This window comes from Salmo trutta, chromosome 2 (assembly GCF_901001165.1).
Source record: "Salmo trutta chromosome 2, fSalTru1.1, whole genome shotgun sequence".
Taxonomy (NCBI): Eukaryota; Metazoa; Chordata; class Actinopteri; order Salmoniformes; family Salmonidae; genus Salmo; species Salmo trutta.
The window spans coordinates 34,928,150-34,946,433 of record NC_042958.1 but is presented as its reverse complement, the minus strand read 5'-3'; the positions used below and the strand labels follow the sequence as shown (position 1 = coordinate 34,946,433).

Here is an 18,284-nt window from a genome sequence, read left to right as displayed (position 1 = left end):
TTCACACAACACAAAGCCACAGATGTCTCAAGTTTTGAAGGACAGTGCAACTAGAAGATTGTTTTGCTGACTGCAGGAATGTCCACCAGAGCTGTGGCCAGAGAATTGAATCTTCATTTCTCTACCATAAGCCACCTCCAATGTCGTTTTAGAGAATTTGCCAGTACTTCCAACCGGCCTCACATACGCACGCTATGTGTAAACACGCCATCCCAGGACCTACACGTCCAGCTTCTTCACCTGCGGGATCGTGTGAGACCCACCAACCGGGCAGCTGATGAACTGAGGAGTATTTCTGTCTGTAATAAAGACCTTTTGTAGGGAAAACTCATTCTGATTGGCTGGACCTTGACCAGGGCCAAAAGGTCTCTGTTCAAAAGTTGTAAACTTTATAGGATAGGGTGCCATATGGGGCACATCAAGTATGTCTGAGGGTGTAGACATGAACTGTGATGGAGTTGTTCATAAATTGGGGTTGTGATATATAATGAAATGACCCAACAAGATAATACCTCATGCTGTTTTTTCCTTTGCTGTTAACAACAGCAGCTACTTATACTGTATGTCATTCTACACTGAGGCTTTCCAGCCAATTGTGTTGAAAATACATTATATAGAGTCGTGGCCAAAAGTTTTGAGAATGACACAAATATTCATTTTCACAAAGTCTGCTGCCTCAGTTTGTATGATGGCAATTTGCATATACTCCAGAATGTTATGAAGAGTGGTCAGATGAATTGCAATTCATTGCAAAGTCCCTCTTTGCCACGCAAATGAGCTGAATCCCTCCAAAAACATTTCCACTGCATTTCAGCCCTGCCACAGAAGGACCAGCTGACATCATGTCAGTGATTCTCTCATTAACACAGGTGTGAGTGTTGATGAGGACAAGGCTGGAGATCACTCTGTCATGCTGATTTAGTTTGAACAACAGACTGGAAGCTTCAAAAGGAGGGTGGTGCTTGGAATCATTGTTCATCCTCTGTCAACTATTGTTGCCTGCTATTTGTGTCATTCTCAAAACTTTTGGCCATGACTGTACAGTATAAAGCAAGGGTGCAACTTTGTTTTTCGAAGTGGGGGGGACATAACTATTATTATAATTTTTTCCCCCCAGTTGGATAAACACTCCAAACAGCCTCCCCGACTGCTTGGAGGTGTCCGCATGGTCCTAAAGCACACCGTAGCCTCGTTTTCTATCACATTCCAATGATAAAACTAAGGGGGACAAAAATGTAATTTCAAAATTTGGGGGGAGACATGTACTCCTCTGGTTTAAAGAATCAATGTCTTTTGGGGTGTTTTGCATTTTATTATATTTTATATACAAGTCTACATCTTATTATTTATTTTTTTCCAGACAGAGGTCCTTCCTTCCCAAAGAGGGCAAAGACTCCAGCCTGCCCATGTTCTTCTGTTCCAAGTGGAGTGTTGGAAAAGTAGAGGACTAAGCTGCCTTACTGGCCAGCCTCAAGAACAACAACAATGTACTAACAGCTAAGCTAAAAGAAAACAGCCACTAGCAGCAGGCTCCAAGTAGACAAACCTATTCTACTGTTATCATGATACAAATATGAATCAACATTCAAATCAACATTTATTATAACGTGTAGTTTCACAATCATGTTTGTCACAATACATTTGACAAAAAAAAGGAGTCATGACTCACACACAGCACTGATTCTCTAGGTCTATTGGAGTCATTGGAATACTTTGAAGATGTTATTATTTATTTATGACTAATAAAACTTTGATTTACAACAGTTTTACGTGCTCTTAGTTTGCTTAGACAATAAATAGTAGATTGTTTTGTGAAGTACAGGGCTGGCAGTTTAGTCATGATCTGGAAGACGGGTCACAATTGTCACTTTTCTTGTCTCCTACTATTGACTAATGTCTCTTTCATTTGGAATTCACTATTTGCATCAGGCAATTGGGAATTTAGTACTGATAGTGTTTAAAGCTAACAAATTCATGCAAGCAGATCGTAGAATGAACTTTTGATCTAATGCTCAGCTGTTTTCAACAGACCCAGGTGGGACTTGAACCCACAATCCCCAGCTCCGGAGGCTGATGCCTTATCCATTAGGCCACTGGATCACTTATTCACTGGATCACTTATTCACTAGAGAAAAATACATCTTGGTGGGGCAAACATTTTTACAAAGTTTTGATGCATGCCAGCAAAGCCATTACACAACACAATTCAACATTAAATAATACATTCATTGCACTATAACTGTGACAAACGGTACCCACATACAGTTAGGCCCTATATAAAGCTTTCCCAACAGCAGAGCTTTCTTTTCAGCACCATGGAGTGAATCCTTACCACTGCTACACCTGGCTATCAGCGGAGCCTTGTCTGGCAGCGAAACAGTTCATTCAGCCTCATTTACTGCCTTTTTTAAAAACAAACTGCAGCTGATATGGCTGACTTGCTTAAACAAATGTGGTTTCTACTGACAATTGAGATGTACAATCTATGCTGGGGACAATAAAAGGCCACTCTAAAATATGCCGTTTTTCACACAACACAAAGCCACAGATGTCTCAAGTTTTGAAGGACAGTGCAACTAGAAGATTGTTTTGCTGACTGCAGGAATGTCCACCAGAGCTGTGGCCAGAGAATTGAATCTTCATTTCTCTACCATAAGCCACCTCCAATGTCGTTTTAGAGAATTTGCCAGTACTTCCAACCGGCCTCACATACGCACGCTATGTGTAAACACGCCATCCCAGGACCTACACGTCCAGCTTCTTCACCTGCGGGATCGTGTGAGACCCACCAACCGGGCAGCTGATGAAACTGAGGAGTATTTCTGTCTGTAATAAAGACCTTTTGTAGGGAAAAACTCATTCTGATTGGCTGGACCTTGACCAGGGCCAAAAGGTCTCTGTTCAAAAGTTGTGAACTATATAGTAATAGGGTGCCATATGGGGCACATCAAGTATGTCTGAGGGTGTAGACATGAACTGTGATGGAGTTGTTCATAAATTGGGGTTGTGATATATAATGAAATGACCCAACAAGATAATACCTCATGCTGTTTTTTCCTTTGCTGTTAACAACAGCAGCTACTTATACTGTATGTCATTCTACACTGAGGCTTTCCAGCCAATTGTGTTGAAAATACATTATATAGAGTCGTGGCCAAAAGTTTTGAGAATGACACAAATATTCATTTTCACAAAGTCTGCTGCCTCAGTTTGTATGATGGCAATTTGCATATACTCCAGAATGTTATGAAGAGTGGTCAGATGAATTGCAATTCATTGCAAAGTCCCTCTTTGCCACGCAAATGAGCTGAATCCCTCCAAAAACATTTCCACTGCATTTCAGCCCTGCCACAGAAGGACCAGCTGACATCATGTCAGTGATTCTCTCATTAACACAGGTGTGAGTGTTGATGAGGACAAGGCTGGAGATCACTCTGTCATGCTGATTTAGTTTGAACAACAGACTGGAAGCTTCAAAAGGAGGGTGGTGCTTGGAATCATTGTTCATCCTCTGTCAACTATTGTTGCCTGCTATTTGTGTCATTCTCAAAACTTTTGGCCATGACTGTACAGTATAAAGGAAGGGTGCAACTTTGTTTTTCGAAGTGGGGGGGACATAACTATTATTATAATTTTTTCCCCCCAGTTGGATAAACACTCCAAACAGCCTCCCCGACTGCTTGGAGGTGTCCGCATGGTCCTAAAGCACACCGTAGCCTCGTTTTCTATCACATTCCAATGATAAAACTAAGGGGGACAAAAATGTAATTTCAAAATTTGGGGGGAGACATGTACTCCTCTGGTTTAAAGAATCAATGTCTTTTGGGGTGTTTTGCATTTTATTATATTTTATATACAAGTCTACATCTTATTATTTATTTTTTTCCAGACAGAGGTCCTTCCTTACCAAAGAGGGCAAAGACTCCAGCCTGCCCATGTTCTTCTGTTCCAAGTGGAGTGTTGGAAAAGTAGAGGACTAAGCTGCCTCACTGGCCAGCCTCAAGAACAACAACAATGTACTAACAGCTAAGCTAAAAGAAAACAGCCACTAGCAGCAGGCTCCAAGTAGACAAACCTATTCTACTGTTATCATGATACAAATATGAATCAACATTCAAATCAACATTTATTATAACGTGTAGTTTCACAATCATGTTTGTCACAATACATTTGACAAAAAAAAGGAGTCATGACTCACACACAGCACTGATTCTCTAGGTCTATTGGAGTCATTGGAATACTTTGAAGATGTTATTATTTATTTATGACTAATAAAACTTTGATTTACAACAGTTTTACGTGCTCTTAATTTGCTTAGACAATAAATAGTAGATTGTTTTGTGAAGTACAGGGCTGGCAGTTTAGTCATGATCTGGAAGACAGGTCACAATTGTCACTTTTCTTGTCTCCTACTATTGACTAATGTCTCTTTCATTTGGAATTCACTATTTGCATCAGGCAATTGGGAATTTAGTACTGATAGTGTTTAAAGCTAACAAATTCATGCAAGCAGATCGTAGAATGAACTTTTGATCTAATGCTCAGCTGTTTTCAACAGACCCAGGTGGGACTTGAACCCACAATCCCCAGCTCCAGAGGCTGATGCCTTATCCATTAGGCCACTGGATCACTTATTCACTGGATCACTTATTCACTAGAGAAAAATGCATCTTGGTGGGGCAAACATTTTTACAAAGTTTTGATGCATGCCAGCAAAGCCATTACACAACACAATTCAACATTAAATAATACATTCATTGCACTATAACTGTGACAAACGGTACCCACATACAGATAGGCCCTATATAAAGCTTTCCCAACAGCAGAGCTTTCTTTTCAGCACCATGGAGTGAATCCTTACCACTGCTACACCTGGCTATCAGCGGAGCCTTGTCTGGCAGCGAAACAGTTCATTCAGCCTCATTTACTGCCTTTTTTAAAAACAAACTGCAGCTGATATGGCTGACTTGCTTAAACAAATGTGGTTTCTACTGACAATTGAGATGTACAATCTATGCTGGGGACAATAAAAGGCCACTCTAAAATATGCCGTTTTTCACACAACACAAAGCCACAGATGTCTCAAGTTTTGAAGGACAGTGCAACTAGAAGATTGTTTTGCTGACTGCAGGAATGTCCACCAGAGCTGTGGCCAGAGAATTGAATCTTCATTTCTCTACCATAAGCCACCTCCAATGTCGTTTTAGAGAATTTGCCAGTACTTCCAACCGGCCTCACATACGCACGCTATGTGTAAACACGCCATCCCAGGACCTACACGTCCAGCTTCTTCACCTGCGGGATCGTGTGAGACCCACCAACCGGGCAGCTGATGAAACTGAGGAGTATTTCTGTCTGTAATAAAGACCTTTTGTAGGGAAAAACTCATTCTGATTGGCTGGACCTTGACCAGGGCCAAAAGGTCTCTGTTCAAAAGTTGTGAACTATATAGTAATAGGGTGCCATATGGGGCACATCAAGTATGTCTGAGGGTGTAGACATGAACTGTGATGGAGTTGTTCATAAATTGGGGTTGTGATATATAATGAAATGACCCAACAAGATAATACCTCATGCTGTTTTTTCCTTTGCTGTTAACAACAGCAGCTACTTATACTGTATGTCATTCTACACTGAGGCTTTCCAGCCAATTGTGTTGAAAATACATTATATAGAGTCGTGGCCAAAAGTTTTGAGAATGACACAAATATTCATTTTCACAAAGTCTGCTGCCTCAGTTTGTATGATGGCAATTTGCATATACTCCAGAATGTTATGAAGAGTGGTCAGATGAATTGCAATTCATTGCAAAGTCCCTCTTTGCCACGCAAATGAGCTGAATCCCTCCAAAAACATTTCCACTGCATTTCAGCCCTGCCACAGAAGGACCAGCTGACATCATGTCAGTGATTCTCTCATTAACACAGGTGTGAGTGTTGATGAGGACAAGGCTGGAGATCACTCTGTCATGCTGATTTAGTTTGAACAACAGACTGGAAGCTTCAAAAGGAGGGTGGTGCTTGGAATCATTGTTCATCCTCTGTCAACTATTGTTGCCTGCTATTTGTGTCATTCTCAAAACTTTTGGCCATGACTGTACAGTATAAAGGAAGGGTGCAACTTTGTTTTTCGAAGTGGGGGGGACATAACTATTATTATAATTTTTTCCCCCCAGTTGGATAAACACTCCAAACAGCCTCCCCGACTGCTTGGAGGTGTCCGCATGGTCCTAAAGCACACCGTAGCCTCGTTTTCTATCACATTCCAATGATAAAACTAAGGGGGACAAAAATGTAATTTCAAAATTTGGGGGGAGACATGTACTCCTCTGGTTTAAAGAATCAATGTCTTTTGGGGTGTTTTGCATTTTATTATATTTTATATACAAGTCTACATCTTATTATTTATTTTTTTCCAGACAGAGGTCCTTCCTTCCCAAAGAGGGCAAAGACTCCAGCCTGCCCATGTTCTTCTGTTCCAAGTGGAGTGTTGGAAAAGTAGAGGACTAAGCTGCCTCACTGGCCAGCCTCAAGAACAACAACAATGTACTAACAGCTAAGCTAAAAGAAAACAGCCACTAGCAGCAGGCTCCAAGTAGACAAACCTATTCTACTGTTATCATCATACAAATATGAATCAACATTCAAATCAACATTTATTATAACGTGTAGTTTCACAATCATGTTTGTCACAATACATTTGACAAAAAAAAGGAGTCATGACTCACACACAGCACTGATTCTCTAGGTCTATTGGAGTCATTGGAATACTTTGAAGATGTTTTTATTTATTTATGACTAATAAAACTTTTATTTACAACAGTTTTACGTGCTCTTAATTTGCTTAGACAATAAATAGTAGATTGTTTTGTGAAGTACAGGGCTGGCAGTTTAGTCATGATCTGGAAGACAGGTCACAATTGTCACTTTTCTTGTCTCCTACTATTGACTAATGTCTCTTTCATTTGGAATTCACTATTTGCATCAGGCAATTGGGAATTTAGTACTGATAGTGTTTAAAGCTAACAAATTCATGCAAGCAGATCGTAGAATGAACTTTTGATCTAATGCTCAGCTGTTTTCAACAGACCGAGGTGGGACTTGAACCCACAATCCCCAGCTCCGGAGGCTGATGCCTTATCCATTAGGCCACTGGATCACTTATTCACTGGATCACTTATTCACTAGAGAAAAATACATCTTGGTGGGGCAAACATTTTTACAAAGTTTTGATGCATGCCAGCAAAGCCATTACACAACACAATTCAACATTAAATAATACATTCATTGCACTATAACTGTGACAAACGGTACCCACATACAGTTAGGCCCTATATAAAGCTTTCCCAACAGCAGAGCTTTCTTTTCAGCACCATGGAGTGAATCCTTACCACTGCTACACCTGGCTATCAGCGGAGCCTTGTCTGGCAGCGAAACAGTTCATTCAGCCTCATTTACTGCCTTTTTTAAAAACAAACTGCAGCTGATATGGCTGACTTGCTTAAACAAATGTGGTTTCTACTGACAATTGAGATGTACAATCTATGCTGGGGACAATAAAAGGCCACTCTAAAATATGCCGTTTTTCACACAACACAAAGCCACAGATGTCTCAAGTTTTGAAGGACAGTGCAACTAGAAGATTGTTTTGCTGACTGCAGGAATGTCCACCAGAGCTGTGGCCAGAGAATTGAATCTTCATTTCTCTACCATAAGCCACCTCCAATGTCGTTTTAGAGAATTTGCCAGTACTTCCAACCGGCCTCACATACGCACGCTATGTGTAAACACGCCATCCCAGGACCTACACGTCCAGCTTCTTCACCTGCGGGATCGTGTGAGACCCACCAACCGGGCAGCTGATGAAACTGAGGAGTATTTCTGTCTGTAATAAAGACCTTTTGTAGGGAAAAACTCATTCTGATTGGCTGGACCTTGACCAGGGCCAAAAGGTCTCTGTTCAAAAGTTGTAAACTTTATAGTAATAGGGTGCCATATGGGGCACATCAAGTATGTCTGAGGGTGTAGACATGAACTGTGATGGAGTTGTTCATAAATTGGGGTTGTGATATATAATGAAATGACCCAACAAGATAATACCTCATGCTGTTTTTTCCTTTGCTGTTAACAACAGCAGCTACTTATACTGTATGTCATTCTACACTGAGGCTTTCCAGCCAATTGTGTTGAAAATACATTATATAGAGTCGTGGCCAAAAGTTTTGAGAATGACACAAATATTCATTTTCACAAAGTCTGCTGCCTCAGTTTGTATGATGGCAATTTGCATATACTCCAGAATGTTATGAAGAGTGGTCAGATGAATTGCAATTCATTGCAAAGTCCCTCTTTGCCACGCAAATGAGCTGAATCCCTCCAAAAACATTTCCACTGCATTTCAGCCCTGCCACAGAAGGACCAGCTGACATCATGTCAGTGATTCTCTCATTAACACAGGTGTGAGTGTTGATGAGGACAAGGCTGGAGATCACTCTGTCATGCTGATTTAGTTTGAACAACAGACTGGAAGCTTCAAAAGGAGGGTGGTGCTTGGAATCATTGTTCATCCTCTGTCAACTATTGTTGCCTGCTATTTGTGTCATTCTCAAAACTTTTGGCCATGACTGTACAGTATAAAGCAAGGGTGCAACTTTGTTTTTCGAAGTGGGGGGGACATAACTATTATTATAATTTTTTCCCCCCAGTTGGATAAACACTCCAAACAGCCTCCCCGACTGCTTGGAGGTGTCCGCATGGTCCTAAAGCACACCGTAGCCTCGTTTTCTATCACATTCCAATGATAAAACTAAGGGGGACAAAAATGTAATTTCAAAATTTGGGGGGAGACATGTACTCCTCTGGTTTAAAGAATCAATGTCTTTTGGGGTGTTTTGCATTTTATTATATTTTATATACAAGTCTACATCTTATTATTTATTTTTTTCCAGACAGAGGTCCTTCCTTCCCAAAGAGGGCAAAGACTCCAGCCTGCCCATGTTCTTCTGTTCCAAGTGGAGTGTTGGAAAAGTAGAGGACTAAGCTGCCTCACTGGCCAGCCTCAAGAACAACAACAATGTACTAACAGCTAAGCTAAAAGAAAACAGCCACTAGCAGCAGGCTCCAAGTAGACAAACCTATTCTACTGTTATCATGATACAAATATGAATCAACATTCAAATCAACATTTATTATAACGTGTAGTTTCACAATCATGTTTGTCACAATACATTTGACAAAAAAAAGGAGTCATGACTCACACACAGCACTGATTCTCTAGGTCTATTGGAGTCATTGGAATACTTTGAAGATGTTATTATTTATTTATGACTAATAAAACTTTGATTTACAACAGTTTTACGTGCTCTTAATTTGCTTAGACAATAAATAGTAGATTGTTTTGTGAAGTACAGGGCTGGCAGTTTAGTCATGATCTGGAAGACGGGTCACAATTGTCACTTTTCTTGTCTCCTACTATTGACTAATGTCTCTTTCATTTGGAATTCACTATTTGCATCAGGCAATTGGGAATTTAGTACTGATAGTGTTTAAAGCTAACAAATTCATGCAAGCAGATCATAGAATGAACTTTTGATGTAATGCTCAGCTGTTTTCAACAGACCCAGGTGGGACTTGAACCCACAATCCCCAGCTCCTGGAGGCTGATGCCTTATCCATTAGGCCACTGGATCACTTATTCACTGGATCACTTATTCACTAGAGAAAAATACATCTTGGTGGGGCAAACATTTTTACAAAGTTTTGATGCATGCCAGCAAAGCCATTACACAACACAATTCAACATTAAATAATACATTCATTGCACTATAACTGTGACAAACGGTACCCACATACAGTTAGGCCCTATATAAAGCTTTCCCAACAGCAGAGCTTTCTTTTCAGCACCATGGAGTGAATCCTTACCACTGCTACACCTGGCTATCAGCGGAGCCTTGTCTGGCAGCGAAACAGTTCATTCAGCCTCATTTACTGCCTTTTTTAAAAACAAACTGCAGCTGATATGGCTGACTTGCTTAAACAAATGTGGTTTCTACTGACAATTGAGATGTACAATCTATGCTGGGGACAATAAAAGGCCACTCTAAAATATGCCGTTTTTCACACAACACAAAGCCACAGATGTCTCAAGTTTTGAAGGACAGTGCAACTAGAAGATTGTTTTGCTGACTGCAGGAATGTCCACCAGAGCTGTGGCCAGAGAATTGAATCTTCATTTCTCTACCATAAGCCACCTCCAATGTCGTTTTAGAGAATTTGCCAGTACTTCCAACCGGCCTCACATACGCACGCTATGTGTAAACACGCCATCCCAGGACCTACACGTCCAGCTTCTTCACCTGCGGGATCGTGTGAGACCCACCAACCGGGCAGCTGATGAAACTGAGGAGTATTTCTGTCTGTAATAAAGACCTTTTGTAGGGAAAAACTCATTCTGATTGGCTGGACCTTGACCAGGGCCAAAAGGTCTCTGTTCAAAAGTTGTAAACTTTATAGTAATAGGGTGCCATATGGGGCACATCAAGTATGTCTGAGGGTGTAGACATGAACTGTGATGGAGTTGTTCATAAATTGGGGTTGTGATATATAATGAAATGACCCAACAAGATAATACCTCATGCTGTTTTTTCCTTTGCTGTTAACAACAGCAGCTACTTATACTGTATGTCATTCTACACTGAGGCTTTCCAGCCAATTGTGTTGAAAATACATTATATACAGTCGTGGCCAAAAGTTTTGAGAATGACACAAATATTCATTTTCACAAAGTCTGCTGCCTCAGTTTGTATGATGGCAATTTGCATATACTCCAGAATGTTATGAAGAGTGGTCAGATGAATTGCAATTCATTGCAAAGTCCCTCTTTGCCACGCAAATGAGCTGAATCCCTCCAAAAACATTTCCACTGCATTTCAGCCCTGCCACAGAAGGACCAGCTGACATCATGTCAGTGATTCTCTCATTAACACAGGTGTGAGTGTTGATGAGGACAAGGCTGGAGATCACTCTGTCATGCTGATTTAGTTTGAACAACAGACTGGAAGCTTCAAAAGGAGGGTGGTGCTTGGAATCATTGTTCATCCTCTGTCAACTATTGTTGCCTGCTATTTGTGTCATTCTCAAAACTTTTGGCCATGACTGTACAGTATAAAGGAAGGGTGCAACTTTGTTTTTCGAAGTGGGGGGGACATAACTATTATTATAATTTTTTCCCCCCAGTTGGATAAACACTCCAAACAGCCTCCCCGACTGCTTGGAGGTGTCCGCATGGTCCTAAAGCACACCGTAGCCTCGTTTTCTATCACATTCCAATGATAAAACTAAGGGGGACAAAAATGTAATTTCAAAATTTGGGGGGAGACATGTACTCCTCTGGTTTAAAGAATCAATGTCTTTTGGGGTGTTTTGCATTTTATTATATTTTATATACAAGTCTACATCTTATTATTTATTTTTTTCCAGACAGAGGTCCTATTTCAATGTCTTCCTTACCAAAGAGGGCAAAGACTCCAGCCTGCCCATGTTCTTCTGTTCCAAGTGGAGTGTTGGAAAAGTAGAGGACTAAGCTGCCTCACTGGCCAGCCTCAAGAACAACAACAATGTACTAACAGCTAAGCTAAAAGAAAACAGCCACTAGCAGCAGGCTCCAAGTAGACAAACCTATTCTACTGTTATCATCATACAAATATGAATCAACATTCAAATCAACATTTATTATAACGTGTAGTTTCACAATCATGTTTGTCACAATACATTTGACAAAAAAAAGGAGTCATGACTCACACACAGCACTGATTCTCTAGGTCTATTGGAGTCATTGGAATACTTTGAAGATGTTTTTATTTATTTATGACTAATAAAACTTTGATTTACAACAGTTTTACGTGCTCTTAATTTGCTTAGACAATAAATAGTAGATTGTTTTGTGAAGTACAGGGCTGGCAGTTTAGTCATGATCTGGAAGACAGGCCACAATTGTCACTTTTCTTGTCTCCTACTATTGACTAATGTCTCTTTCATTTGGAATTCACTATTTGCATCAGGCAATTGGGAATTTAGTACTGATAGTGTTTAAAGCTAACAAATTCATGCAAGCAGATCGTAGAATGAACTTTTGATCTAATGCTCAGCTGTTTTCAACAGACCCAGGTGGGACTTGAACCCACAATCCCCAGCTCCGGAGGCTGATGCCTTATCCATTAGGCCACTGGATCACTTATTCACTGGATCACTTATTCACTAGAGAAAAATACATCTTGGTGGGGCAAACATTTTTACAAAGTTTTGATGCATGCCAGCAAAGCCATTACACAACACAATTCAACATTAAATAATACATTCATTGCACTATAACTGTGACAAACGGTACCCACATACAGTTAGGCCCTATATAAAGCTTTCCCAACAGCAGAGCTTTCTTTTCAGCACCATGGAGTGAATCCTTACCACTGCTACACCTGGCTATCAGCGGAGCCTTGTCTGGCAGCGAAACAGTTCATTCAGCCTCATTTACTGCCTTTTTTAAAAACAAACTGCAGCTGATATGGCTGACTTGCTTAAACAAATGTGGTTTCTACTGACAATTGAGATGTACAATCTATGCTGGGGACAATAAAAGGCCACTCTAAAATATGCCGTTTTTCACACAACACAAAGCCACAGATGTCTCAAGTTTTGAAGGACAGTGCAACTAGAAGATTGTTTTGCTGACTGCAGGAATGTCCACCAGAGCTGTGGCCAGAGAATTGAATCTTCATTTCTCTACCATAAGCCACCTCCAATGTCGTTTTAGAGAATTTGCCAGTACTTCCAACCGGCCTCACATACGCACGCTATGTGTAAACACGCCATCCCAGGACCTACACGTCCAGCTTCTTCACCTGCGGGATCGTGTGAGACCCACCAACCGGGCAGCTGATGAAACTGAGGAGTATTTCTGTCTGTAATAAAGACCTTTTGTAGGGAAAAACTCATTCTGATTGGCTGGACCTTGACCAGGGCCAAAAGGTCTCTGTTCAAAAGTTGTAAACTTTATAGTAATAGGGTGCCATATGGGGCACATCAAGTATGTCTGAGGGTGTAGACATGAACTGTGATGGAGTTGTTCATAAATTGGGGTTGTGATATATAATGAAATGACCCAACAAGATAATACCTCATGCTGTTTTTTCCTTTGCTGTTAACAACAGCAGCTACTTATACTGTATGTCATTCTACACTGAGGCTTTCCAGCCAATTGTGTTGAAAATACATTATATACAGTCGTGGCCAAAAGTTTTGAGAATGACACAAATATTCATTTTCACAAAGTCTGCTGCCTCAGTTTGTATGATGGCAATTTGCATATACTCCAGAATGTTATGAAGAGTGGTCAGATGAATTGCAATTCATTGCAAAGTCCCTCTTTGCCACGCAAATGAGCTGAATCCCTCCAAAAACATTTCCACTGCATTTCAGCCCTGCCACAGAAGGACCAGCTGACATCATGTCAGTGATTCTCTCATTAACACAGGTGTGAGTGTTGATGAGGACAAGGCTGGAGATCACTCTGTCATGCTGATTTAGTTTGAACAACAGACTGGAAGCTTCAAAAGGAGGGTGGTGCTTGGAATCATTGTTCATCCTCTGTCAACTATTGTTGCCTGCTATTTGTGTCATTCTCAAAACTTTTGGCCATGACTGTACAGTATAAAGCAAGGGTGCAACTTTGTTTTTCGAAGTGGGGGGGACATAACTATTATTATAATTTTTTCCCCCCAGTTGGATAAACACTCCAAACAGCCTCCCCGACTGCTTGGAGGTGTCCGCATGGTCCTAAAGCACACCGTAGCCTCGTTTTCTATCACATTCCAATGATAAAACTAAGGGGGACAAAAATGTAATTTCAAAATATGGGGGGAGACATGTACTCCTCTGGTTTAAAGAATCAATGTCTTTTGGGGTGTTTTGCATTTTATTATATTTTATATACAAGTCTACATCTTATTATTTATTTTTTTCCAGACAGAGGTCCTTCCTTCCCAAAGAGGGCAAAGACTCCAGCCTGCCCATGTTCTTCTGTTCCAAGTGGAGTGTTGGAAAAGTAGAGGACTAAGCTGCCTCACTGGCCAGCCTCAAGAACAACAACAATGTACTAACAGCTAAGCTAAAAGAAAACAGCCACTAGCAGCAGGCTCCAAGTAGACAAACCTATTCTACTGTTATCATGATACAAATATGAATCAACATTCAAATCAACATTTATTATAACGTGTAGTTTCACAATCATGTTTGTCACAATACATTTGACAAAAAAAAGGAGTCATGACTCACACACAGCACTGATTCTCTAGGTCTATTGGAGTCATTGGAATACTTTGAAGATGTTATTATTTATTTATGACTAATAAAACTTTGATTTACAACAGTTTTACGTGCTCTTAATTTGCTTAGACAATAAATAGTAGATTGTTTTGTGAAGTACAGGGCTGGCAGTTTAGTCATGATCTGGAAGACGGGTCACAATTGTCACTTTTCTTGTCTCCTACTATTGACTAATGTCTCTTTCATTTGGAATTCACTATTTGCATCAGGCAATTGGGAATTTAGTACTGATAGTGTTTAAAGCTAACAAATTCATGCAAGCAGATCGTAGAATGAACTTTTGATCTAATGCTCAGCTGTTTTCAACAGACCCAGGTGGGACTTGAACCCACAATCCCCAGCTCTGGAGGCTGATGCCTTATCCATTAGGCCACTGGATCACTTATTCACTAGAGAAAAATACATCTTGGTGGGGCAAACATTTTTACAAAGTTTTGATGCATGCCAGCAAAGCCATTACACAACACAATTCAACATTAAATAATACATTCATTGCACTATAACTGTGACAAACGGTACCCACATACAGTTAGGCCCTATATAAAGCTTTCCCAACAGCAGAGCTTTCTTTTCAGCACCATGGAGTGAATCCTTACCACTGCTACACCTGGCTATCAGCGGAGCCTTGTCTGGCAGCGAAACAGTTCATTCAGCCTCATTTACTGCCTTTTTTAAAAACAAACTGCAGCTGATATGGCTGACTTGCTTAAACAAATGTGGTTTCTACTGACAATTGAGATGTACAGTCTATGCTGGGGACAATAAAAGGCCACTCTAAAATATGCCGTTTTTCACACAACACAAAGCCACAGATGTCTCAAGTTTTGAAGGACAGTGCAACTAGAAGATTGTTTTGCTGACTGCAGGAATGTCCACCAGAGCTGTGGCCAGAGAATTGAATCTTCATTTCTCTACCATAAGCCACCTCCAATGTCGTTTTAGAGAATTTGCCAGTACTTCCAACCGGCCTCACATACGCACGCTATGTGTAAACACGCCATCCCAGGACCTACACGTCCAGCTTCTTCACCTGCGGGATCGTGTGAGACCCACCAACCGGGCAGCTGATGAAACTGAGGAGTATTTCTGTCTGTAATAAAGACCTTTTGTAGGGAAAAACTCATTCTGATTGGCTGGACCTTGACCAGGGCCAAAAGGTCTCTGTTCAAAAGTTGTAAACTTTATAGTAATAGGGTGCCATATGGGGCACATCAAGTATGTCTGAGGGTGTAGACATGAACTGTGATGGAGTTGTTCATAAATTGGGGTTGTGATATATAATGAAATGACCCAACAAGATAATACCTCATGCTGTTTTTTCCTTTGCTGTTAACAACAGCAGCTACTTATACTGTATGTCATTCTACACTGAGGCTTTCCAGCCAATTGTGTTGAAAATACATTATATAGAGTCGTGGCCAAAAGTTTTGAGAATGACACAAATATTCATTTTCACAAAGTCTGCTGCCTCAGTTTGTATGATGGCAATTTGCATATACTCCAGAATGTTATGAAGAGTGGTCAGATGAATTGCAATTCATTGCAAAGTCCCTCTTTGCCACGCAAATGAGCTGAATCCCTCCAAAAACATTTCCACTGCATTTCAGCCCTGCCACAGAAGGACCAGCTGACATCATGTCAGTGATTCTCTCATTAACACAGGTGTGAGTGTTGATGAGGACAAGGCTGGAGATCACTCTGTCATGCTGATTTAGTTTGAACAACAGACTGGAAGCTTCAAAAGGAGGGTGGTGCTTGGAATCATTGTTCATCCTCTGTCAACTATTGTTGCCTGCTATTTGTGTCATTCTCAAAACTTTTGGCCATGACTGTACAGTATAAAGCAAGGGTGCAACTTTGTTTTTCGAAGTGGGGGGGACATAACTATTATTATAATTTTTTCCCCCCAGTTGGATAAACACTCCAAACAGCCTCCCCGACTGCTTGGAGGTGTCCGCATGGTCCTAAAGCACACCGTAGCCTCGTTTTCTATCACATTCCAATGATAAAACTAAGGGGGACAAAAATGTAATTTCAAAATTTGGGGGGAGACATGTACTCCTCTGGTTTAAAGAATCAATGTCTTTTGGGGTGTTTTGCATTTTATTATATTTTATATACAAGTCTACATCTTATTATTTATTTTTTTCCAGACAGAGGTCCTATTTCAATGTCTTCCTTACCAAAGAGGGCAAAGACTCCAGCCTGCCCATGTTCTTCTGTTCCAAGTGGAGTGTTGGAAAAGTAGAGGACTAAGCTGCCTCACTGGCCAGCCTCAAGAACAACAACAATGTACTAACAGCTAAGCTAAAAGAAAACAGCCACTAGCAGCAGGCTCCAAGTAGACAAACCTATTCTACTGTTATCATCATACAAATATGAATCAACATTCAAATCAACATTTATTATAACGTGTAGTTTCACAATCATGTTTGTCACAATACATTTGACAAAAAAAAGGAGTCATGACTCACACACAGCACTGATTCTCTAGGTCTATTGGAGTCATTGGAATACTTTGAAGATGTTTTTATTTATTTATGACTAATAAAACTTTGATTTACAACAGTTTTACGTGCTCTTAATTTGCTTAGACAATAAATAGTAGATTGTTTTGTGAAATACAGGGCTGGCAGTTTAGTCATGATCTGGAAGACGGGTCACAATTGTCACTTTTCTGGTCTCCTACTATTGACTAATGTCTCTTTCATTTGGAATTCACTATTTGCATCAGGCAATTGGGAATTTAGTACTAATAGTGATTAAAGCTAACAAATTCATGTAAGCAGATCTTAGAAATAACTTTTGATCTAATGCTCAGCTGCTTTCAACAGACCCAGGTGGGACTTGAACCCACACTCCCCAGGCTGATGCCTTATCCATTAGGCCACTGGATCACTTATTCACTAGAGAAAAATACATCTTGGTTGGGCAAACATTTTTTCCAAAGTTTTGATGCATGCCAGCAAAGCCATTGCACAACACAATTCAACATTAAATAATACATTCATTGCACTATAACTGTGACAAACGGTACCCACATACAGTTAGGCCCTATATAAAGCTTTCCCAACAGCAGAGCTTTCTTTTCAGCACCATGGAGTGAATCCTTACCGCTGCTACACCTGGCTATCAGCGGAGCCTTGTCTGGCAGCGAAACAGTTCATTCAGCCTTGTTTACTACCTGTAGCAGCTACATACTGTAGCTGATATGGCTGACTTGGTTAAACAAATGTGGTTTCTACTAACAATTGAGATGTAGAATCTATGGCATAAGGAAACGACAAGCGGATAAAAAGCAATCCGTAATTTCAATTAAGACATTAATGAGCGAGCTAGGATTGATGTAGTTAATATAACTATTTCTTCAGCAGTTTTGAAATGTACAGAACTCAGAACATTGGCCGTTCATACAGTATTCTCCCTGTACACCAAGTCAGAACCGTAGGATAAATAAAGGGGGATACAAGCAGACAATGAAAGCTCTTACAATATTCAATGATTACATTTCTCTAAAACAGGCTATAGGCTACATGTGCACCACCAATTCAGAACAGTGGGCTAAGTTATGAGGTGGGGAAGGGACCAAATGATTAGGGTGAGGCACATGAGCCACTAACAGCTTACTACACAGCATACACTTAGTATTACTTTCTTAGCTACAGTATACATATCTTCCTGGCATATTACATAATTTATGCAGCAGCATACAAGACATTATTGGACTCATCTTGTTGTGCTGTGCTCACTTGAACAGGAAGGTGGCGCGGCCGTCCTTGTTGTGGGCTCTAAAAAGAGGCCCGAGTTCCCAACTTGGAATCCTGAGTTGGATGACCATTCAAAATTATTTTTTGTATTTTCCCAGTCGGAGCTAGTTTTTTCCCCGTACCAGTGGTCTTGAACTCA

The 18,284-nt window shown here is 40.5% G+C and overlaps 4 non-coding genes across 4 annotated transcripts; all 4 read right to left on the bottom strand.

Annotated features, from left to right (window-relative positions):
* Positions 1–2,027: 2,027 nt before the first annotated feature.
* Positions 2,028–2,100, bottom strand: trnar-ccg (transfer RNA arginine (anticodon CCG)). Its single transcript has one exon. It is a non-coding gene; the product is annotated as a tRNA-Arg (tRNA).
* A 2,456-nt stretch (positions 2,101–4,556) lies between these two features.
* Positions 4,557–4,629, bottom strand: trnaq-cug (transfer RNA glutamine (anticodon CUG)). Its single transcript has one exon. It is a non-coding gene; the product is annotated as a tRNA-Gln (tRNA).
* Positions 4,630–12,156: 7,527 nt separating this feature from the next.
* trnar-ccg (transfer RNA arginine (anticodon CCG)) lies at positions 12,157–12,229 on the bottom strand. The gene has a single exon. It is a non-coding gene; the product is annotated as a tRNA-Arg (tRNA).
* A 2,456-nt stretch (positions 12,230–14,685) lies between these two features.
* trnaw-cca (transfer RNA tryptophan (anticodon CCA)) lies at positions 14,686–14,758 on the bottom strand. Its single transcript has one exon. It is a non-coding gene; the product is annotated as a tRNA-Trp (tRNA).
* Positions 14,759–18,284: the final 3,526 nt, after the last annotated feature.